The sequence below is a fragment of the Amblyomma maculatum genome, chromosome 11 (assembly GCF_055883805.1).
Source record: "Amblyomma maculatum isolate TAMU_Amacu chromosome 11, ASM5588380v1, whole genome shotgun sequence".
Classification (NCBI taxonomy): Eukaryota; Metazoa; Arthropoda; class Arachnida; order Ixodida; family Ixodidae; genus Amblyomma; species Amblyomma maculatum.
This window is the reverse complement of record NC_139354.1, coordinates 141,049,847-141,073,423: the sequence shown is the minus strand read 5'-3', so window position 1 is coordinate 141,073,423 and position 23,577 is coordinate 141,049,847. Positions and strand designations below refer to the sequence as shown.

At 44.5% G+C, this 23,577-nt stretch overlaps 1 pseudogene; it reads left to right on the top strand.

Moving 5' to 3' along the window:
• Positions 1 to 5,403: 5,403 nt before the first annotated feature.
• On the top strand, positions 5,404 to 12,812 carry LOC146175088 (uncharacterized; annotated as a pseudogene).
• The last annotated feature ends 10,765 nt before the right edge of the window (positions 12,813 to 23,577 follow it).

The following is a 23,577-nucleotide window of genomic DNA, read 5'->3' as shown; positions in this document are numbered from 1 at the left end:
GCGTGAGAAAATCATTTTATTGAATTGCGGCTGCCTCGTGCCACAGCCAGCTTTTTAATCGTCTGTAACAATAGAAGCTCTTTTTCTGGCAATGAATTTGAATCACGGATTCGAGAAGTCCAATGCATATATCTGCGCAAGTAGGCGCGAATGAATTGTCCATGCTGCATCCGCATATCTGCAAATATTAGGATGAGTCAAACTCGAAATAATTATCAGGAATACTGGTTTCAGCAGCAAGAGGTAACCTTTTTATTCGCGAGGGTTGAGATTTTTGAAGACTTGAGAAATATCTTATGCACCTTCATCGATAGAAATATCAGAGTAGAGCGCAGCATCATCAACTTTTTAGCAACAGTGTGTAGACTTATCTGAAAGGCTCACTTTGTGTTTAATAAGCTCTATTATTCAGAGAAAGTGAGGTGTATCTTGGACGAACGAAGGCAGGTGGGTCGAGAGGTCTACGAGGCTGTGATTTAAGAAAATCGACATGTTTTCGATGTTAGAATTATTGTTAGAAACAATCGGCCTTCCCGGTATGTCGCCATAAAACAGTATAATGCTTTCCGGAGCCTTATGAATCTTGGGCAGCAGGTGAAACCGACCAGCATGTTTGATGGCCTGAAATATTTACAATCAACCTTGGTAATTAGTTACTTGGCTAACACATCTCGTATTTTACTCAATTCGTCCGCGCTGAAGAGTTGTTTTTGGTAGGTATATAACCCTTCACAGCGAGAAGAGTTGGTAAGCTGCCTATAGGCTTTTTTAGGTAATTTGTGAATGGTATATTAACTATGCTCTCACCTGTATCTGCAGATTTGATATCATGTCGGTTCATGAACATAGGTTGTCAACAGTGCCTTTCCGGTTAAATAAAGATGTTTGGGTCTTCGTTGTTGGTTTGTTTTTCAATATTTTTTTTTAGACTGATTTATTATGGTCCCACTTAGGGATGACACTTTGACTCAGGAGAGCATGTTCTGAAGGCTCTGAGGTGTTAGAGGCTTATGACATTTTGCTGTGAAACCTTCAAAACAGTATTTGTTGTTTTTTAACAGCCGCCGGCATACAGGCTTATCACTGTGATTCTGGACCGCGTATCAATTCCGTAATATTTGTTTGTTAATGCTCGATGTCGCGAGTTACACCTTTATTAGGTTTGTTGCGCAAGAGGCACCGAGATCTGTCTCGAAGGTTCCGGCCACTCGGGTGTCTTTCCACAATGTTCCAGCCCGTGCTGGTAGCTTTTTGCGACGTTATCTAGATTGTTCTGCGCAGCCTTTAAATTGAGCGTTGACGAGTGTGACGAGCATTCTTTGTCCGACGACCGACGAGCACGTTTGTTGCTATCGCCGCCGCCGAGTTGCGTAGTTCTTTTGCGTACGCAAGTCAGTCCAATAAAGAGTTTCTTCAGTGCAATCACCGACCCTTCATTTGTGTCGTCGATCTTGTCACCCCTACGTGACAATATTATTTCGGTTTAGGAGAATAAATTTTGATACGCATTCTCCTCCCGGATTGTGTTACGTCCTGGCGAAGTTCACATTCATTTAAGCTGTAGTTCATTGGGCAGAAGGTTAGGCTTCGTTATAGAATTTGTTAATTACTATTGTTCAAGGATTTAGAAATCTTAATGATTGTGCTGTTCTGCATTCTGTAGGTGAATCACCTAGTTGTTGTGAAACTGTGCAACACATGCATGGCTTCCTAAATGTACTTTGTCTAGTGCTAACTTGTTTATATTTACTCAGCTTTCAAGTTTCTCTTTATTTGCCGCAAATTTTTTAGTGTTTGAGATTCTTCCATGATTAGTGTTATTTTATTAAATGGACCTGTAATGCATTTACTTGATCTGGACGGTTTTGGTTTAAAATCGGCGTGAAAGCTGGTGACGCATCATCTCAAATTTTATCTAATTCCAAAATATAAGACTTACCCAAATTTGTGTCCCATTTTATTATTTGGCGTTTTTGGCGGCGAAAGAAGACCAAATAGCAGGTTCAGGTTACCTTTTTAGGAACTTACCGATTAACAATTTACTAGAAGCATGTTTCCGGTGGCAAAAATGAGCAGATAAAACTTATCGGTACGACTAACTAAAATGGGTCTATTTACGCACGCAAAACTGATGAATCCAATGTCATTCGACTGTGTCTGCAAGATGATCTGTCAAAAATGGTGTAGTAGTGTTTATGCTCAGCAGACACATCTGACCGCTATCCTTAAACTAATATGGAAGAGACGGCACTTTTTACACCATGTGAATTCAACCGTTTTTAAACAACAATGAGCGCGGTAATTATTTGCATATGCTACACTTGAACATGCAGTGCGTTGGATCAACGGACAACTTTTTTGTCAAGTCTTAAATGCACGTTTGACGTAATCATGATGTCTGAAACATGGTATCGCTTTGACAGTGACGTTATTCGAATTCCGGGATACCAGACTTTTGTTCATAACCGAAGCTCGAAACGTGATGGCAGCGTTGCCCTGCTATCAAAGAAAGCTACCCGTGCCAGATCTTATCATAACACTGTCTGAGCGACCAGAATATTGAGATTCTCACGGTTCAATCTTGCCGTCAATACTTTACTGTATTCTACCGCCCACCGCAAATCATTTTACACGAGTTCCTTCGTGTTTTTGAAAAAAGAAATCAATTTCTTGTCAGATAATTTGTTATCTTGTCACAATATTGCTTCAAGCTGCTAGCTACAAGATTGTCATAAATAGCCCAACGCGCATAACGGCTACGTCTTCTAGCCTTATCGGCCTTTTTATTACGAATTAAAATGTGCCTTCGAGCGCCGGGCGTTTCGCAGTAAACATCGAAGACCATCTACCTATTTTCCTACGTATTGAAACAAATCCCGCTTAACACATATCTTTCATCCCTGCCGATAGCTTATTTCACAAAAAAGCTAGAAACATTTGGGTGTCGTATAGAGCAAGCAAACTGAGAATCTGTTTTTTAAGCCCTGACTCGGATGTTGCCTATAGAGCTTCCTTGCGGATGTTTGTACCAATCTATCATGATTGTTTTGCTAAAGTAAAAGGGCCGAAAAACGCTCGCAAGCCGTGGATGGCCCCACGACTTTTGCGACTTCTTAAAAAGAAGCACTGAATGCTCGCGAAATTTATTAGCACGAAGGATACCGCACTACTAGTCCACTTTAAAGCATTTCGGAACTTTTTGAACAAAGAGATCAGGACAGCTAGGACGACTTGCCACAATAGCCTCTTTGATAAGGAACTGGCTAATAATGCTAAAGAAACATGGAGGCTACTTACAAACTTGTAAATAGAATTACTCATCCAAATGTCATAAAAAGCTTAAAAGTGGGTGCTATTGACCTACAAAAAAAGTGCGATAGGGATAGTAACTCGAAACAGATGTCTTTTACCTGTGAGAGTGAAGTTAATCGTATACAGGGCTCTGTTTGCATCCTACTTAAAATATTGTTGTTTTTGTTTTGTGTTTGGTTTTTTGGCACATAGGCAACTAAGGCCATCACGCGACAAAAATTAGGTTGCTGAGCTTGTTTACGAGTTAAAATGAAAAGTGTGTAGAAAAGTACAGCTGATTTAGAATCCCTAACTCTTTAGGAAAACTAAAAACAGATAAAATTTCAACAAGTGGCTTGTCTCCTAACAGGGGTGGAACGGGATGCGTTCATAATAGAATGGAGTAAAATATTTTTTCCTTAACTGTTCAAGTTCTGTTCAAGTTCTGTTCACGAGATCAAAATGTGGTTCACGGTGAACTCCCCTCCATATTTTTTGCATAATGGTTTTTGCTCTTTTCTCAGTAAGAAATTTTGTGTCAACTGTGTATGTCCAATTCTAAGACGGCACAAAATCACCTCACTGAGGCGTTCCTTCTGTGTACATGATTTCCATTCTCCTACTGTGGCTTCTACTGTGTGTAGCTGGTTTTGCTCTTCGTTATTGCATTTTTTTCTGCCATTTATCTATCAGGCTTCTTTGTGCTAACCTGATACAATCCTTGTAGGGGAATTGTATTTTCTTTATTTCCTTATTTCGAGTTTGTGCAGCACATGAGTCGGCTATTTCGTTACCATCTGTCCCGACATAGCTAGGAACACAGCAAAATATTATGGTTTCGCCTTGCGTTGTGATTTTTGCTATGCCGTGAATGATGTTTCCTACTATAGGCTCAACTGCACTTTTAGGATGTAATGCTGTAAGCACAGTTAAAGAATCGTCTAGTATGGGGCACAAACACAGAGAATAATCTAAACAAGTTAACAACAGCACAAAAGAAAATTCTACGCATTATTGCTAACGTACCATACCTGCAATCTACCTCTCAGCATTTTAAACAGTTCAATATACTTACAGTTAGTGAGCTATAGGTTTAGGTTATCATGATAATATATTAGTCAAAAGCAATATCTTACCGACATTGCTAGGCTATACTTAGCCAATCCAGTATATACCACCAGGTCTGCCCCATTTTGCAAAATATCTACCTGCCCGGCTAATTACGGTCGACAAATGCTGCGTGATCTGTTACCACGGATGCTAAATGACTATATAAATTAAGGGTATTGACATTTCTAAACGGACACTTCCTGATCTCATTGCCATGTTCATCCACTGAAACTTACTGAACCTTATTCAGTTTTGTGTACCATTTAATATGCGCTAAATTAGTGCAGTGTTATGTAGTTTATTTTGATAAGTTGCATGTTTGTAACACTTGTTATGGTTTCATTTATATTGTTGCATATTTTGCTTTGTATTGACTGAGCTAGCTACACCCTAGAACATTGGTTTTTGTGCTGTGCTCCCTCCTGCCAGTGCTTGTTGTGGGGCTAAGGACAACTCAAGCCTTGCTTGAACGGCTTTTTCCTTGGCTCCTTTTTTCCCTGTACAGTTAAAGTATAAATAAAAATAAAGATAGAAAATGGGCGACTTTCGTCCAAAGCTTTTAACGAATTGTTTACTGCAGTCGGTCTCCCTGCCCTGATTTCTCTAAATTTCAGGGCGATAGAGTTTTGCAACCTCTCTTTTTTGAGCTGACAGATAAAATGAGGTGTACTGTAGTTTAAGAAGCATAAAAATACATAAAGCCTAAACTCTTAGCAGCCACGAAGCCAAGCCGAGCGAGGAAGTCGTGCTACGCATACGCTCAGTTAAAAAGTTGTTTTCCAGCGTTCATATGCACCTACGGGCCGAAAACCACCACAAAGATCCTGGTCATCACTCCGTGCAAGAGTTGAATCGGCCAATCGGTGTATTATTCCGTTTTCATTGGTATTTCACCTTCAAGATGAAAGAGGTAGCTATAGGCCTAAATGTCAGACCTAGCGTCGCATAACCCACCCCACAACGACGGACGCCGGCCCCTGTGGCAGCCTTCAGACTACCACGATGAAAAGCGCTGTGGGCGGAGAAGATATTGACCCCACAGAATTCGAGAACGGTGAGTGGGAGGCCGCTCTCAGCATACACGACAGTATTAGGAAGAAAGAAGAGAAACCTGCGTCGAGCTCCGTGAACACCGGCGAGCACGGCGCCGGCGAAAAGAAATTGTCTTTCAAAAAAACAGGCAAGATCCCAACATCCCCGAGGGGGCACCAATGCCGAAGCTCCCGGAGAGCGACTATAAAATAGTCTTCAGGTCAAGAGGCTGGAATTTAAATGACTATGTGCCCCGTCGCCTACTACAGGCCATGCGCGCGTCTGCAAACCTACCCTATGTAAACGTCCTGGACGAAGATACTTCAAGGATCAACTCCGGGAACAATACGTACACAATCAGCACGTCCAATCGTCAAAGAAAGAGCATTTATGTGAAAATAAATCCATAGTTATAGACTGGAAGACTCGATATGTCGCCCTACATCGCGGCACCCGACGACGCTATTAAAGGCGTTGCATACAACGCCTACGACATCGGAACTCTTGAATAAGTCCGCCAAGGCTTTATCAAGTGCAATTCGAACATCGCCGTACTCAACGCAAAGAGAAGCGGCAAGTCATGATCTATCTTGATCACCTCTGGAGAGAAAAATCTTCCAAGAAATGTTTTATACTGGGGATCAGTGTTCACCGCCTACCCGTGCCGTGAGCGGGTGGAGACATGATACAGCTCTAGAAAGACGAGGCACAGGACGGATGTGTGCTACAAGCCACAGCTAGAGCGTTGCCGCAGATGCGGCGAAAACCACCCGGAGCCAACGGAAGGAGAACTACCGACGTGTAAGTCCAAATGCATTGTATGCGGGGGGATGCACAAACACCGGCAGTAGGAATTGCAAGTATAGGCTGCTCAAGACACGACCCCATAATCCCAGGAACGACCTAGGGCAACATGACTCTGCACACCAGTCACGATCGCGGGTAAGCGACAACCATAAAGGCTACCGGGGGCACGTAGTTCGGACTCCTTTCCACCACGGCCGGGGCAGGAGACGGAGTCGTCGGCTCAGGTCCTCAGAAAGTCAAAGGAAGGAGTTCAAACAAGAGCGGAGACACAAGCAAAAAGGTGAGCTGGCCAGTTAAGACCTCCCCTTGGGAAATGGCTCGAGAGAAGGAACTGGTCGAACAACTCGCTAATAGGAACAGAGAGCTTGAAACGATAAAGAAGGAATTGGCAGAAATGAGGAAACTTATTATTGATAACACGAAAATGCAGAGGGTACTCGACAAATCACCTATTCAAAATTCACAAAGCACTAGTCAATCGTCTCTATGTAACACAAACGAAATGGTACATAACGAAAAATCAATGGAGACGGACACCCCCCCCCCCCCCCCCCTCCGCGAAAAGCCTTCTGCCCAGAGAGGAAATCACAGCAGACACCAAGCCCAAAAAGGTTGCAGATAATTCGAATGAGGAAGCATCGACCCGGACTTACAGCAAGCTTAGGTAGGACATGAAGGACTCATGAAGCGAGCTCAAGATGCCAGAATAGATGCCATTTCGGCTAGAGTTGACAAACTAACCAAGCAGGTGGATAATCTTACGGCGGAATTCGTCATGGTCAGGGAAGAAACAATGACTTGCTTCCAGTAAATTATGGAACGACTAACGTAAATAGAAGCGAGGTTTCTCCGATTGCCGGCCACACCCGCCCTCAGCTGCCAGCGCAGCAACAGTCCTAGGACATCATGGCCCCTCACCACCAAATTAGAATCAGGTAGTTAAACTGCAGAGGTTTCCACGCTATGAGAGGGAACCTGGCGACACACTTTCAAAAAATTGAAAACACACCCGATGTAATCAATCTACAAGAGGCAAGCGGCACGGTAAAAGTAACCGGCTACGCCGCGTATACCCCGCTAGAATTAAAAAGGGCCATAAACCTAGGTCGTTCACGGCTACTTTAGTGCAGAGAAATTTGACAGCAATACAACATGGACTCGAAAACACGAGTGAAGACTATGTAAATATTGAACTAATCCTAAACATAATGGGAGACAACAGTCTATTTATTCTGGATACGTACTACTCGCCCAAAAACCGAGGGACCAGGCTGGCAGATTTTTTACAGAAAGCCATAAGACTAGCTGACAGGAAAGGACTAAGAATAACTAGGGACTTCAATGCCCCGCACCCGGCTTGGGGATATAGGATAACCCCCCCCCCCCCCCCTAAAGGACACAAACTATGGATAGAAATTCAGCACTTAAGACTAACAGTACTAAACCCAATAGACCCCACAATGATAGGCAACAGCATAAGTGTAGAATGGTCTCCAGACTTGACGCTGGGCAGAGACATAGAGGGCCATAAGTGGTCAAACACAGGACACACCTTAGGTAGCGATCACTATATCGTAGAGATTAAAATACATACCAGACCACGGAAGGGGACGCTGCACAAAAGGAAGCTGACAGACTCGGATAGTCTTAGAAAAGTCAGGGACAGAACCACTCCGAGGGAGATCGCGAATCTAAATCAATGGGTTGAACCACTCAAAAGTGATATAAACATACACACTTAAGAGATCCCAACCATCTCAAATGATATTACAGATTCCAAGATGACTGCATTATTTTTAGTGAGATCCGGTTAGCTGACGATCAGGCAATTCTAAACATATGGTGTTGTAGATGGGGTATGAAACTTAACTCTGAAAAGACCGTCTTGCAACGTGTTACAAGAAAATTTCATCCATTAAAATTCTCTTTCTTACTGGGTTCAGGTCCAATTGCTGAAGTTAGCGAATAGGAATATCTTGGTGTGACATTAACAAGCAACTTAAGCTGGAACACGCACATCTCCAACACTTGCTCGTCAGCATTTCAAAAACTTTGTTTGTTGCGCCATAAACTAAAGGATGCACCCCTCCAGGTTAAAAGGTTAGCATACAAAACCTTCATAAGGACTAAATTAGAGTATGCCTGTATTTTACGGGACCCATATACTATCCCCAACATAAACGCACTAGAGCGAATCCAAAGAAAAGCTGTCCGATTCATGTTATCACAGTAGAGTCGAACTGTCTCTGTCTCTGCCCTAATGCAATCGAATTCAATACCTACCCTTGAGTCCCGGATAAAATTTCTTCGATTAAAATTTTTATTTTTATGATTTAATCATAAACGTGGAATAAATCCTTCACCATACCTAATACTATCGAACACCAGCCAAACCCGACACTCCCACCCTCTTTCTCTGACCCCGTACTTTGCCAAGTCTAGCGTATTTCAGCACTCTTTTTTTTCCCCAGACCAATAATGATTGGAACAGCTTGTCAGCCTCCTGCCTAGAGTCTCTTGACCTGATAAATGACCATGTTTAGCATATTTTCATGCTCTGCTATTATCATTTTTCATTGCTTGCTGTTTGTGCTCTGTCTTGTTTGCATTTTGATATTATTGATCACTGTAATAATTTGTTTCTAATCTAATCCACTCCTGCTTGGGCCTCATGGCCTGAGTATGTAATAAATAGATAAATAAATAAATAAGCCCTCGACAGCCTTACGAAGAGATGAAAAAAGCAGAGGCACAATAGAAGGCTAAAGAAGAGGACATCTACATTTGAACGACAGATAAAAGAGTACGCGAACGGACTTCAGTCAACACTGGGGACAGATTTACGATTAAATGAATGGGAAGCTTGGGTGTAAAAACACGTGGCAACTTCTTCGCCACTTGCTAGATCCAGGACAAACTAAGACACCAGCTCAAGGGCAGCTGAAAAGATTGGTTCATAAATACCAGGGCACGGCTGAAGCTCTCATAGAGGAACTGAAGAGCAGAAACCTTAGCACGGGCAAGGAGGTTCATCTACACCATATCAAAGACCAGAGAACACAGAGCTAGATAGGGACATATCATTATCGGAGGTATGGAGAGCAAGGATTCAGCTAAGAACCACATCCGCAGCGGGAGCAGATGGGGTCACCAATAAAATGCTGAGAAACCTATATTTAGTATCAGTCACGGCACTCACATACTTTCTTAATGGGGTATGGAAACAAGTTAGAATGCCTTCAGAGTGGAAACATACTAATGTGGTCTTCATTCCAGATCCTGGGAAGAAACTTGAAGAAGGCACCCTTAGGCCGATATCCCTAACACCGTGCCTAGGGAAGCTGATGGAGCATGTAATACTAAACAGGCTTCATGAGTATGCAGAGGAAAGGGAGAATTTTCCGAAACAATGCTACATTTCAAGAGCAAGCTGTCCGCGCAGGATGTAATGATTCAACTCAAAGCAGACATAATTGACGCGCCCAAGGGGGCACAAAAACTGTACTTAGCCTTGATCTACAAAAAGCCTTTGATAATGTGAAGCACGAAACCATAAAAAATAATCTAGAGGAAATTGCCCTGGCAAGAGGATTTACGATTACTTTAGGGATTTTCTAGCCAAAAAAAAAAAAAAACAGCAGGAATAAGCCTTGAAAACATCAGGTCTGAAACAGTTAAGCTAGATGACAAGGTCACCCTACAGGGCTCAGTTCTTTCCTCTTTCTTTTCAACCTAGCGTTAAAGAACCTTCCACCATTACTGAAGGCTGTGAAAGGGGTGAAACATACACTATATGCTGATGATGTCACGTTATGGATATGCACAGGCAACGATGGGGAAATAGAAGAAAATCTTCAGCAGGCAATTGACGTTGTTGAAGAATATGCGGAACGGGCAGGGCTGAAATGCTCACCAAGCAAATCAAAACTTATGGTAATCCGAGAAACAAAAAACGCAATATCAACGCAGAATACATTTTGGTACAATTAAATGGCACACCGATAACCAGAGTGGACAAAACCAGGGTCTTGGGACTGATAATTCAAGAGAATGGAAAGAACCCAGAAATAATAAATCGACTTAGGTCAACAACCCGCCTTTTGCGAGACGCAATTGGGCATGCGCGCAACCCCTAGCGGCATAGTCGCGAAGCTGACTGGTTGGATGGACAAATCGGCGGCTGCCCGCGGCGCCTGAACTTCTGCGGTTGTTTTGCTGGTCGTTGTTGAATAGTGCGATGGTCCTGACGATGCCGACTACTTGTGTAGCGTTTGGGTGCAATACGAAATGTTTAAAGGGAAGCGGCCTCGGATATTTTCGCTTTCCAAGCGCTTCATGAGACCGTCTTCAACGCGAAGCTTGGATAAAAGCTGTTCGTCCGCAGGACGATCAAGAGCGCGCTTGGGAGCTGTCGAGCGCATCAAGGCTGTGCGGGAACCAATTTGTAACAGGTACGAACTAGGTAATGAGGTTAAATATTTGTGCAAGTTGTAATGAAACCGTTTATTAATGAGCAGGAAAGCCCTCCATGTCACCGCGGCACCCTGCCTTCGTCCCGACGATGTTCGCCTTTTCGGGCAACGAGGCCAAGCGGGCGAATGCTCTGAGCCGTTTTCAACATGCCACAAACCGGAGAGCAAAACAAAAGCAACCAGAGGAAGGTGCGGTATACGTGTACTCCTATCAAATGCAAGAGCTGCGAGTGTTGTATCGCCGTCATGGCTAGATGCGCTGCTCCTGCGTTCATCGCCCGCGCTTCTCTTTATACAGACGCACAGATGATACGCGCTTGTTTACCCGATGAAGCGGTGTTTTGGGAAGGAACGTGCGTATGCAGATTGTTTTCTACATGGTTGTTTATATCCGTGCGTTGAATATGTCATCACAAAGCTAGTTTAGTGGTGGGATGCATCTAATGCGTGCTTTCTCCAGAGCAGCATGTTTCTTCCATGACGTTTTTTTATTTTTTTTACTATGTGCCCTCACTCAGCAGTTTCATACTGTTGATCCAGAGCTTCATTTTGTTCTTTAGGTAACACATCGTCCGGGTGCCTTGCTTCTGCGGTGCAAGATAATGGAGGTATGATTATTTGTGCCAGTTAGTTTTGCGGCTGTGTTCAGTATTCTTCATCTTATTTGTGCAGATGACATGAACATCGATAATGTCAGTGAAGGAGACTTGCATGGTTGGTACTTCGTATCCAAAGCATCAACATTTTGTTGTCTGCTTTAACCAATTAGGATTTCCTTTTTTTATAGATACTCAGCACCACCAGACCTTTAATCATGCTGCACATGGCAGCACTTCAAACACAGGTTAGTCGTTTTTCATTTCCAAAAGGTGCAGTGGTGTCGCAGGTGTAAATATTTTAAGCTATACTGATGAATTGTTGCTTGCAGACCACAATGAAGATGCTGTGGGTGGCTTACTGCTTCTGCAGAGTTGCACAGCAGCAAACAGAGGTGAAAGGACTGACAGAAGGGCCTCCGAAGAATGGTGCCGAGAAAACAATGAAAGGCTGCTGCAAGAAAATGTAGCTCTCAAAAAAGAAGTAGAGAGGTGGAAGGCGAAATGTAAAAACTTAAAAGGCGGATACTCTGTCTTGATAACATTGAGCCACCCGTATTTAAGTTTTATACCGGGATTGCAAGCAGAGAGCAGTTTCAAGCCTTATACAATCATGATGTGGGTAATGCAAGCAAAATGCAGTACTGGGACTGCACAGTAAAAAGCAGAGATGCAAGTGAGATTGTAGATAATAGAGAAAAGGAGCTCACAAAAAGAGAGGAGCTTTTTATGGTGCTATTCCGACACCGCACAGGAACATGTGCAAAAGAGGTCGCATGGAACTTTGGAATTTCGAAGTCTTTGTTGAGCAGGACTTTCTGTATATGGGTGAACTTTCTAGATAAAGAACTCACTTTAATGAACAGTTATCCCCCTTTACAACAAGTAAAATAGTACATGCTAAAGGCGTTCAGACTGTTTCCTGATACCAGAGTTGCGTTGGATCGCACTGAAGAGAGAATTCAGAAGCCTTCTCATTTCACTGCTCAGAGGCAGACAACACATTTAAGGCTCTCATAGGAGTTACTCCAGATGGCTATGTTCCATTCATGCCTGACCTCTGGGCAGGCCACGTAAGTGATACTGAATGCGTTGTTAAAAGTGGTTTGCTTAACCTCTTGCAGCCAGGTGATGGGGTAATGGCTGATAAAGGCTTTAGCTTAGAAAGCAATCTTCCTGAAGGAGTCAAACTTTACATGCACCTTTCAAAAAAGCTCCACAATTTTCAGCTGAAGAGGTGAAGGCCACAAGGAATGTAGCAAGTGCCCGCATCTATGTGGAAAGGGTGATAAGGCGCAATAAGGAATTTAATTTCTTTGATAAGCCCATCCCTATTAACATGCTGGACATAGCGAGCAGCCTGTTCAGGGTATGTGCATTCCTGTGTAACTTGCAGCCACCCATTATGGAAGAACGTCAGTAAGCAATTTGTTTTCACGTTTTCACATTTGGCCCTTCGACAACCGTAACATGGTTACTGCATACAGTAATGACTAACTGTTTGCTTGGGGGAAAATTAAGCAAAGGTTTAACACGGCTAAACCTAAGTGAAAGCGTAAGGTTATGCATACTTATACTTGACTAAGCGACCTGAAAGTCCAACAAGCAAGACGTACCGAACGTAGGTGCCCACCCGACTTGTAATGCCTCGCTTTAACCAAGCCGTATAAACGTACTTGCACGACCTATGCCTGGCTCGGCATCCAAGTTCACTGGAAGGGGGATTCTCGTTCTACCGTCCCACCTGAAATGAACCCCAGTTGGCAGGTAAAGTTGGAATCCCAGTGGCGAGCTACCACCTGCCAGAGCAACGCTTGTGGGGACAAATGTGCACACGGCGAAAATCTATAGAACGCAGTAAAGCTTTCATTTTAAACAAAAACTTGAAAGAAACTTTTCTGTCCTCAACCTGCCAATATTTGAAGTTTGTTTCTAGGCGTCAAGTGTTGTCTCCTTGTATTTTTTTTTTTAACTTGAGTGGCTGCAAGACCGTTCTCAAAGTTAGACCGTAGAGATTGTGATGGCTGTTCCCTAGCATCACCAAGTTGGTTGCCTTTGGGAGTGTTCATTAAAATTCCATGTAACATTGGACTATCCACATTGAGATTGATTACCATTTGCTCGTAATGCATTGAAACTTGATGTGTTCCAGGTGTTGCTGCATTATTTGATGGACATTTAGTGTTGCATGCTGACTGAGAAAAGCGAGAAGGCTGTTTCAGAAACTGCAAGATATGTGATTGCAGCGGAGTTGCTGAACTTTTATTTCTCGCATATGTTGTCGCTGCTTGTGCATCAAGAAGCAGTCATAGTAGTGCATCTGAGGGTTATGAAGTCATTGTTTAATACAGTAACATAATGTACAGAAGCATGGAATGGTTCAGTCACTTCAACTTAGCATTTTTATTTATTTGTACATTCTGCAGTCCCGTACAGACCGAAAACTTGCACATTTATCACTTTTTCATAAACTGCATCATCACTCAGCACTTCAGAGTGACTTTTTTGTTTGCCCTTTCATATCTGACCAACGTGACCATTCTTTTAAAGTTACACGCCGGTCATGTCGTACATTTAACCATGCATATTCATTCACACCACACACTACAACTAACTGGAACACTGTCTTTACGTGTCACTACTGCCACTGATCTTGATAAATATTACGTGATGTCTGGCCTATTTACTGCTTAACTTCCTTTTGTTTGTTATCTTGTCAATTCATTGTCTGTTTGACTTGCATTTTTATTAACGTTGATTCATGTTTCATTTCAATGCTGCTGTTTCCATGAAGTTGTATAGCAGGTACCAATGTTTCACCTGCATTCCTGCACTTGCTCTGTTGAAGTTTCTGTTTCTCTTGTTTTTCCTTTATACTTCATTGAAGAATTATAACTAGTTGTATTCTTCCAATACTATATGCTGTGTTTTTGTTTGTTTTCCTCATTGATTTTGGGGTTTATTTCCTACTTTTATTAACTATACCCCTCTCCTATGCAATACCCCGAGTTGTGAGGACCTTTAGGGGTATTTCATATACACATATACAGATTTAGTCTACATATTGTTACTGAGCGGTATTCTCTGGCCGTGCTGACGAAAAAAAAAGTGCGACAGACTCCGAGAAGAAGACGTAGACGAGTGCTGTGCTGTGCTGTGCTGAGAGCGAGTAGTTCGAGCGGCAGCGTGCTGCGTCGTGATCGTCGTGGTGATCCTGTGCTAGCTACAGCCAGACGAAGGCTACTCAAAAGCTGTCCTGGGAGTTCTCAAGGTGTTCGGTGCCTGGTGCTTCTTCGTGGTGAGGCCTTTCCACGTTCAGGGGGGTTTTGATTAGGGTTCAGGCTAGCTTTATAGGATTTGGTAATGTAAAGGTGTCATTACCTTGCGAACAGGCATGTCTTTCACCTCCCCGGGAGGGGGCTCGGCAGATTGGTTCACCAGCCTGCCGAATGAAAGCTAGCCTCTGGAATCATTTGCAAAAAATTGTGTCGATGAAATTCCTGTCGCATTCATACCGATAGGCGATGGAATGCTGAAAATGAAAAATCCGAAAACTATTCAGCAGCAACTCAAAAGTCTGACGGAGGTACGATCTCTGAGGTACGACCTTTCGGGAGAAGAGGTATAGTTTGCAAATCTGCAAACATTGTGTGTCAGATCTGCTACGCTGCAGTTCTTTTAGATCGGTTCCTGTCAAAGCCTTTATTCCTGAACAGCTGGCTTGCACTAAGGGTATTGTGCGTGGAGTGGATCCTGCATCTACTGCTGAAGAAATTTTGGAGGAATTTCAGGACGCAGGAGCTGGTGTTCTTTCAGTGTATCGCTGCTCTCGGATAGTGGCCGGGGGGCGTGTTGCTACAGAGTCAGTTATAACAACCTTTGCTGGTCTCATGTGTCCGTCTGAGTTAAAAATTTGGTCAATCATTTATTGCATTGACCCGCTACGTCCTCGCCCCCTTCAATGTACCAACTGTTGGCGATTTGGACACAGTGGACGAGCGTGTAAGTCTGCGACAAGATGCAGGGTGTGTGGGGAAGGACACTCTTCTAATAGCTGTACCGCTGCAAGACATAGCTGTTGTCTGTGTAGTAACGAGCACTCGGCTGATGACCCCAGCTGTGAGAAACGATCTCAGGAGCAAGCGTTACTAGAATTAATTCAAGAGAATCGTTGCTCTCGAGCAGATGCTTGTGCCCTTCTTGATCTGAAAAGGCACACTTATGCCAACTGTGTGCACCCTTCTACTGCAGACTTTGAGACCACGTTGTCTACCGCAATTGTGAAAACGGTTGAAAAAGCCCTTTCTGACGTGGTTGACCGTATGCTTACCAGCTTTACTGAAGCTTTGTCAAGTATTGCTGTAAGCCAGTCACTTTGTCCACCTCAACCTGTGCTGACTCCAGCATCTATTTCATCTCAAACCTGTACGGAAAGTTCAAATGCAGATTCTCCTCTAGTGCTGGCTCAAGTGCACCCAATCGACAGTGTCCCTGTAGGCATTTCTCGCAAAGGTATTTGCTCTAATGATGTTGAAATGGCATGCCTTAGTCAAAAGCGCCGTGCTTCTAGCTCACCCTCGAAGTCTTCCATTTCCCAGACCAAAACTAAAAAAGGGCCTTCCAAAGTTTTACAGCAAACCGATGTGTTAAAAGAGGCTGTTGCGGCCTCAATTTTAGATAAGTAATTATGGCAAGTGTACAAGTTCTGCAGTGGAATTGTCGCTCTATTGTATCTTCACTTCCAGATTTATATCTTCTCCTTTCAACACATAAGCCAGACACGGTGCTTTTACAAGAAGCTTGGCTCTCCCCCACAAAGTCATTTACCTTAAAGAAATATCATGTTTTCCGCGCCGATCGTGTAAACGGTAGGGGCGGTGGTTTATTAACTTTGATATCGTCAAACTTATGTCACCGGGCAAAAATAAGCAAAACAGCAATGAATCCTGAGTGTAAGATTTTGGCTGTAGATATCACAATGCCGCATTGTGGCCCTGTCACAGTCGTTAACGTCTACTGCCCCACAGGTGTACGTAGCACAGAATATTTTGACCGATTACTTACAAATTCTAATAGGGTAGTTATTGCAGGTGATTTTAACTCGCACCATACTCTTTGGGATAACTACTCCGACGCATGTGGACAGCTGTTATGGACGTGGATGTCGGCAAATGCTGTGCGCTGCTGCAATTCTCGGGCTATAACCTTCATGCGCGGAAATTCGCAATCTGTCATCGATTTATCCCTGTCAGCAGGTGGGATAGGTATAGGAGGATGGTCCACAGTAAATAGTGGTACGTCTAGCAACCACTTTCCAATAACATTTACCATCATGATGAGCACTACACGAGATAGAACTTTGGACCGTAAACTAGTAAACAACGCCAAATATGCAGCCTCGCTACGCTCCTCCCATCAAACCTTTGTTCATGTTGGACCGACAAAGCACAAAAGGTATTTTCCTCAATTGTAGATTCCCAGTTCACTGTGCGGTCTACAGTAAACAATAAGTCGCCATCCCCATGGTGGAATGACGCGTGTGAGAAAGCCTTCCGCCGTAGAAAAGCAGCATGGAAAAGCCTCTCTTATAACCAGAGCCCAGTAAACTGGATAAGCTACAAATTTTGTTCGGCGTCATTCAAAAGAGCCATTGCGCAGGCAAAGGACGAGTACAACGAAAATTTAAATACTTATTTGTCAAACCCTAAGCACAGGAAGGCTTTGTATCGTTTCATGGAACGAAATAGAAACTCGCACCTTTCACAGTCTTTAAGTTGAGTAGTGTTGTCCCTAGAGGAGGCAAAGGATGAGTTGGAACAAATTGCGCAAGGACTAGCATTACGTTTCCAGGAGCAGTGCAGAGTTCCCTTGCACGCTCCAATTTCCTGCTCAGATTATGTTGAGGTTGATAGGTCAGAACTCTTATCTACGATTTCTTCCATGAGAAACTCGTCTCCAGGTTGGGACGGCGTTACGGTAGGTATGGTCAAAATTTTAGCAAATGATTTCACTCAGGATCTCCTGGATCTGGTTAATGAATCATTAGAATCTGGATGGCTGCCTCACGTCTGGAAAGTGGCGAAAATTATATTGCTCTTGAAAGACCCTGGTAAAGGATTTCATGTTGAAATTATTCGGCCAATAGCTTTGGCTTCGAATCTAGTAAAATTAATAGAAAGAATTGCGCATGGCCACCTCTCAAAGCATATCTCAGAGGTTAATGCTTTGAGTTCTTCCCAGATTGGTTTCCCCAATGGATGCTCAATATGGTCTGCACAGGTAGATTTAGACAGCAGGATTCGCCTTGCAATGTACAACAAGGAGGTATCAGCGTTAGTGACGCTCGATATTGCTAAGGCCTATGACAGCATTGAACATTTCATTCTACTTAACAAGTTGTCAATATTACGTTCTCAGTTCTACATTTATGCGTGGATCAGGGAATTTTTCAAAAGGACGATAATTCTTTTGCACTGATGGCACATTAACCTCAGACACCTATGCACAGACAAGAGGGGTGCCTCAGGGCTCTGTGCTCTCCCCACTCCTTTTTACTATATTAATGTGCGATATTCCGGTTCATCCTGATGTCACTGTATATGTATATGCAGATGACATAGCATTCTTCGCCTCGGCAAAAGATATTCATGACCTATATCGTTCACTACAGGCTTACCTAAATGCACTTGAGGTCTGGTTGGACAAAATTAAATTGGTTTTTAAATGTGTCCAAAAGTAGTGTGCTAGTTTTTAAAACCGTAACCCCCGTATATGTTTCTTTAAACTACCGCTCAGATGTCATACCTCAAGTGGAATCTGTACGGTATTTAGGCATTACGTATGATGCTAGTATGGATTGGAGGCTTCACATCAGGTTTAATGTTCGGAAAGGTGAACGTGCCCTTGGTAGGCTGACACGGATAAGTAACAGGAAATTTGGTATGCGTCGAGATACTCTTCTACTTTTGTACAAATCCTATGTGAGACCGATTCTGGAATTTGGCTGCATTCTTTTTTCTGGGTGTCCAAAATATAAGCTGCATCCTTTGCTGCTTTTAGAAAGACGAGCGCTGCGCCTCTGCCTAGGGCTTCCACAGTCAGTCTCTACCACTGTTCTGTACTTGGAGGCCCGCATTCCGGACATATTGATCATATCCATACCATCAATCAGGTGATAGAAAAATGCTCGGACTATAACCAGCCCTTATACACAGCATTCATTGATTACGAAAAAGCATTTGACTCAGTTGAAACCTCAGCGGTGATGCAGGCATTGCGAAATCAGGGGTAGACGAGCCGTACGTGAAAGTGCTGGAATATATATATAGTGGCTGCACAGCAACCATAGTTCTGCATAAAGAAAGTAACAAAATTCCCATAAAGAAATGTGTTAGGCAAGGAGACACAATCTCCCCAGTACTATTCACAGCTTGTTTAGAGGAAGTATTCAGAGACTTGGAATGGGAGCAGTTAGGGATAAGGGTAGATGGAGAATACCTCAGTAGTCAGCGATTTGCTGATGACATTGCCTTGCTAAGCAACTCGGGGATGAACTGCAGATAATGATTGATGACCTAGACAGGAAAAGTAGAAAGGTAGGCTTGCAGTCAATCAATATGCAGAAGACTAAGGTAATGTTCAACAGCCTCGGGAAGGAACAGCAGTTTACATTAGGTAGCGAAATACTGGAAGTAGTAGGCGAATATGTTTGGTTAGGACAGGTAGTCATCGCAGATCCGGACCACGCAAAGGAAATAACAAGAAGAATACGATTGGGAGGGAGCGCATTTGGCAAGCACTCCCAGTTTATGACTAGCAGCTTACCGATATCGCTCAAGAGGAAAGTATACAACAGTTGCATCTTGCCTGTGCTCACCTACGGGGCTGAAACGTGGTGGCTAATCAAGAGAGTTCTACTTAAGTTGAGGTCAACCCAGAGGGCTATGGAACGAAAAATGGTAAGGGTAACATTAAGAGATAGAAAGCGTGCAGAGTGGGTCAGAGAAATAACTCAAGTTACCGACATTCTAGCAAAAAATAACAAGAAGAAATGGACATGGGCAGGGCATGTAGTGCGAAGAGAGGATAACCGATGGTCGCTAAGAGTAACAAACTGGATTCTAAGGGAAGGAAAACGTAGCAGGGGGCGGCAGAAAGTTAGGTGGGCGGATGAGATTAAGAAGTTCGCAGGGGTCAAATGGATGCAGCTAGCACAGAACCGGGTTAGGTGGAGAAATATGGGAGAGGCCTTCGCCCTGCAGTGGGTATAATCGGGCTGATGATGATTCCGGACCTTAACTCCCGTTTCCACCTTCAAACTGTCAGATCATTCTTGCGATCATTTGAGACTACTCCCGGTGTGGCTATACCTATTTTTGTGTCAAACCCCACACTCTTTCTCACTCACCAGTGGCCAAGGGTCTGCAAGCCCCAGGTTGTTTATACGCAGATCATTTTAACAAACATTGGTGTGGACCTTGCTTCTATGTGTCCTATTGGTTGCTCAACGTCCTTTGTGGATATAAATTATGATTCTAAATTTCCATCTAATGTGAAGCACTTACCCTCAAGTCTAATATCCAGTCTCCTATGTGAACACCTTGAAAAGTTCCCTGATAGCGCTGTAATTGCCACTGATGCGTCTGTGATTGCGCACAAAGCTGCGATTGGAATTTTTTCGGAATCTCTTTCCTGGAGTTTTTCGGTGCGTGTCCCGGATTACACACCGATATTTCTAGTAGAGTTTATGGCAATTGGGCTAGCGCTACTAAAAGTTCCCTGCAGTCAATCAAAAATAATTTTTTCTATCAGACTCTCTGTTTTGTTGTCACTAGAGTCAGCACGGGATGCTCTGTTGAGCCGCTCACTAAAGTATTTCATACCGGGGTGGGTGAAAGAAATACGCTTCATCTGGGTCCCCGGACACAGCGGTATTTTCCATCACGAAGCAGCAGATTTCCTGGCTAAATCAGCTCTTGATGCATCTGTTTCATGTACCATCCCTAATATCACCATTTTTAGAATGTCCCGTTCCCAGCGATATCAATACCTAGCCGCTACATGCAATGATTCTTTGATATCTACAGCCGAATACCAGCATCTCATATACTCATGGAAAGTTCGAGCATGTAAATCACGGCAGTGTGAGGTTACGATGACTCTCCTGAGATGCAGGATTCCTCGCTTAAATCTTTATTTATGTAGATGCGGGATCAGCCCCATAAACCTTTGTGAGGCTTGCGGTGAAATCGAAAATATTGATCACTTCCTTCTCGCTTGCCGAAGGTTTTCACATCAGAGGAGGGTGTATTTAGAAACTCCAATTGCACGCTCGGGATTTACGTTATCGGTACCGCTTCTACTCTCCTTCGGTGCGAGTGCGAAAGGATTTGCGTTGCCTGAAATTTGTCAGTACTTACATAACTACATTACAGCTACGGACAGATTCCCTTGCTAATTGCATTTCAAATTTACAAAACTCCAAATTTTTGCTTCATATTTTTTCATTCAATAACTTTTCTGATCCTAAATCTTTTCTTTTTGTTTAGTTGTCAATTACTTTATTACACTAATTCAGTTTGTGTAGGACATTTGGCAGTCCACACTGAACCCTGGCCAATCCCCCTTCGTGGGTATGTGCCAAATATCAAGGAAGAAGAAGAAGAAGAGTGCTGTGCTGTGGTTGCTGTGATCATCCTCAGTGGCGTGGACAAGTGTCTTACTGTGAATATTTCCCGTAACATCTTTTGGTGGAGGTCAATCTTTCGATCCCCGTCACAAGCTGGATCTCCGCCGCGGCCGACGCATTATTACCACCACTATGACTACTGACGCCGCTACATCTACTGCCGCCCCACCTGCTGTCGTCATGGCCCATCCCCGTGACCCCGGAACCTTCTGTGGGACCGACGACGTTGATGTCGACGACTGGCTGGCTCTATACGAACGAGTTAGCAAGCACAACAGGTGGGAACCTGCACTTATGCTTGCTAATATCATCTTTTACTTGACTGGGACAGCGCGGGTGTGGTTTGAGACCCATGAAGAGGACCTCACATATTGGGACATCTGTAAGCAAAAGCTACACGACCTCTTCGGAAAGCCCATTGGCCGTCACCTTGCCGCGAAAAAGGCGCTCGCTTCTCGCGCGCAAACGTCTACAGAGTCTTACATCACTTATATACAGGACGTCCTATCCCTGTGCCGCAAAGTCGACCACGCCATGCCTGAGGAGGATAAAGTTGACCACATAGTAAAAGGCATTGCCGACGATGCTTTCAACCTCCTTTTATGCAGGGATTGTTCCACCGTGGACTCTGTACTACAAGTGTGCCGACGTTTCGAACAAGCGAAACAGAGACGCACATCGCATCGTTTCGACCGCCTACCGAACACGGCTGCCAGCTCTTCCTGTGCCGATCTTCCGCCTCCTCGACCGCCAACTAATGACACTACTCTGACCCGCATCGTCCGCCAAGAGCTCGAGGCAATGACTCCTGTAGCTTCACTCTCGCCTACCCCGGACAATACCTTGGCTACAATATCACTCATTCAGGCTGTTGTTCGCCAAGAGGTTGCCAATATGGGTCTTCCTTCTACCTGCCGCACCTACACAGTGGATTCAGGACCTGCCCCTCCAGTAATTGAAGCTGCCTCACCTACCGCCGGTTTCTCGCCCCGATATCGGTACCGCAATCCGAATGACTGGCGTACCCATGACAATCGTCCCATCTGCTTTACTTGTTCCCGCGTTGGCCACATTTCCCGTCACTGCCGTAGCCGTTGGCAAGCGCCATCTCGTCAATTCACCTACGTCGACCGCCGCGGAGACTATGCCCCTCGCTATACCTCACCTCGCCCAGACCAGACCACTGTTGACCCCGGTGTCCCTGCTCGTGATGCCAACCGTTCACCATCCCCGCAGACCCGACGCTCGCGTTCTCCTCTTCCTCGCCGCCGTTTGTCCCCGTCTTATTCCAGCCACATACCGGAAAACTAGCCAATGCAGCTCCCGGAGGTGACGCTGCATTTGTGACCGACCCGGACTGAAAAACCTCTGCTGACCCCTGCCCTACAAAATAAACGCATCGACGTCCTTGTGGATGGTGTTCCCGTTTCTGCTCTCATTGATACCGGCGCCCAACTGTCCGTTCTCAGCTCCTCATTTCGCCGTCGCCTCAAAAAAGTCCTTACTCCAGCCGTCTCGCCCACAGTTCGCGTCGCCAATGGAAGCCCTGCTACCGTGGTTGGCATGCGCACAGCGCGAGTTACCATTGGTGGTCGTCATGCTCCAGTGTTCACCGTCCTCCAAGAACGCCCCCACGACGTTATCCTTGGCATTGACTTTTTAACAGCCCACTCTGCCCTCATTGACTGCTCTCCCGGCCTACTTCGCTTGGACTTTCCGCTCTGCTCTGAAGACCCCACCTGCTCACCCGCCTTCGATCAGCACAGTTCTGCCGCCTTCCTCCTGAAGCTGCCGTCTACATCCCTATGTCACCATTCCCACCCGTCCCAGACGGCGACTATCTCGCGTGTCCCATTAGTGATGTCATCTTGCAGCGGCACGTCACCCTTCCTCATCTGATTGTGCATATCTCCCAGAACCGTACCACCCTCCCGGTGTTTAACTTCAGCTTATCAACTCAGGTTCTGCCCGAGGGAATTTCACTAGCAGAGCTGTCGCCGATGACCGATTGTGCCATTTCAGCTCTGACTACCGATAATCCAAATGCCGTCCCAGCAACACCTCCCTCGTCCTCTACATCGCGCACTGATCCTGCTAAAAGCATGATTGCAGCTGATCTCCAGACTCAATTCGCCGCAGAGTTAAAACAGCTTTTGCTCACCTACAGTGACCTTTTTGACTTCGGTACCCGCCCATTGGATCAAACCACAGTTGTCAGTCACCGCATTGACATCGGTGACGCCAGTCTTATTCACAGGTGGCCCTATCGTGTTTCGCTTGCCGAGCGACGCGTCATCCAAACAGAGGTCGAAAAAATGTTGGCGAACGGCATAATTGAGCCTTCCAGCAGCCCCTGGGCATCCCCTGTTGTGTTGGTCAAAAAGAAAGATAACAGTTGGAGATTCTGCGTTGACTATCGTCATTTAAATAAGATAACCAGAAAAGATGTGTATCCTCTTCCGCGTAGAGACGACGCGCTTGATACTTTGCACGGAGCCAGCTACTTTTCGTCCATCGACCTTCGTTCCGGGTACTGCCAGATCTCTGTCGACGAGAGAGACCGTGAAAAAACAGCGTTCAT